Source organism: Garra rufa, chromosome 20, assembly GCF_049309525.1.
Source record: "Garra rufa chromosome 20, GarRuf1.0, whole genome shotgun sequence".
Classification (NCBI taxonomy): domain Eukaryota; kingdom Metazoa; phylum Chordata; class Actinopteri; order Cypriniformes; family Cyprinidae; genus Garra; species Garra rufa.
The window spans coordinates 32751442-32753622 of NC_133380.1; positions in this window are offsets into that span (position 1 = coordinate 32751442).

Here is a 2181-nt window from a genome sequence, read left to right on the forward strand (position 1 = left end):
AATAAAGTAAATAAATGTATTTAAAGGAGACTGCTTTTAAAAGGATGAGTTGCTTTGCCCAGCATATTATTCATTTACACCAGGGGTGCCCAATCCTGTTCCTGGAGATCTACTATCCTGCAAAGTTCAGCTCCAACCCTGATTAAACACACCTGAACCAGCTAATCAATCTCTTAGGTAGCACTTGATAATTACAGACAGCTGCGTTGGAGCAGGGCTGGAACTAAAGTCTCCAGGTAGGTAGATCTCCAGGAACAGGGTTGAGCAGCCCTGATTTACACAATTAATCACAAAACATATACATAATAATTCATATATATATATATATATATATATATATATATATATATATATATATACTCACTGCTATTTGTCCAAAGTGCCCGTAGATACATAATTACCAATTTATTGATGATTCAAGTTTTAATGATGTTTCATTAACAAAGTTCGGGAGAAGCGCGTCAGATACTTAGCGTAAACAGCACAAGAGGAGCCCACTCAAGTCAATCAGCGCCATTGGTTAAATACAGCTGACTCACCTCCATTCACTTGATGGTTTATCAGTAACTGGTTCGCCCGTCCGCTACTACGTCGCAAAGACAAACTGCCACAAGAGAAGACGATTCCGACTCTCCTCCGGCCGGCTCCAGGACCGTGTCTGACCCCGCATTTTGCTTCAATTGAGCCCCAGGCCTCATCTCGCGGCCGCCGCTCGGCCCGGACCGCCTCACAACGCCTCGGCCTGCCCTCGCCTCCATCGGCGAGAACACCAGCCGATTCCCCAGCATCATCCGCTCGGTCAGGCAATCAATTCCGCCCATAGAGAAACGGACTATGGCGAGTATGAAACTAGCGCTGGCAAAATCCGATGTCCAGCCTTCACACAAGTTAAACAAAACAGAATTATTTAACTTGTACAATAATCTGCAACTAACTAATCTCTCCCCCTCTAACCCCAAAGTCGACCAAAAGGAAACACAAACCTCCGGCCGCGCCGACGCCAATGTCTTTCTCCCGTGCGAGGCCTCTCACAGGGCTGGGAATCGATTCCGAAGCATTAGGAATCGAGAGTCGATTCCAAAGTTTGGAATCGATCCCATCAAGGGGAATTGACTCCTTATTCAGAGCCGTGTTCAGTTCAACAACTTATATCTATGTGTATAGATGCCTGTCAAACGAAAGACTGCATCCCACGAAGGCTGCATATCTCAGCTGCTAGTCATCAAATGTTGCCGAACGTTTTCGGCGATTCATGAAAATAAACTGAATGAAACGATCATTACCGAGCTGGTCTGAAGCACCCATTAATTCGGCTCTTGCTCACTGATAATTATTAAAATTCTGTTAGATCGTTTTAATAAACTAGTCCAAAAAACTATAAGTTATTTTACGATGGGAGTCACTCATGTTGTCCACAAATTTGAGCGCTGCACGACGGAATAGACGTGAATGACGTCATCTTATTTACACCCTATATATAAATGCTATCTTTAACCTTTATCAGCCAATGATAATTCTGAAAGAAAATGCAGAGCACCAATCAGTGGTCTCTAGAAGCGCACCTGATTGACAGCTAATCCACAAGCTCTAACATTAGTGTTGTTGTTAAAGTTGTTTATTTTGTTTCACTGTATTGTTTGCTAATTTTGTGCAACGCATACTGTTAAAGTAAATATCATTCAGCTGAACTGTGGACATTAGACACTTCATGACTTGTTTTAGTAATAATGCAATCAATAAATGCATGTCCACTGCTGAGCCCTGGGTTATGACTAATTCCATGGGCAATGCAGACAAATTACAATTTAAAATCTGTCAGAGCTACAAAAATATTGTACATTTTCATATTTTTACAATGAAGCTTCATATCATGAGAAAGCTACTTTCTTTGACTTCAATATCCTGCAGTCATTGCAAAATTAGCTTCCTCCAATTTAAATTTCGGAATCAAACAACCCTACACAGAACAATGGCCGCAGCCCAGCCCTCCACCGCAGCTCCTCCTCAAGCAATGCCTGGGCCCGCAGCCCAAGCCAGCGTTTGGCCGCTTCGTCTGCCAATCTCAGCCCTGGCCACCAACCTCTTTTCTCGTGGAGTTCGCAGCCCAAGCAAGTGCTTGGCCACCAGTCTCAGCTCCGCCGCCCGCCCCCGGCAGCTCGGGGCTCGCAGCTCAAGCGAGCG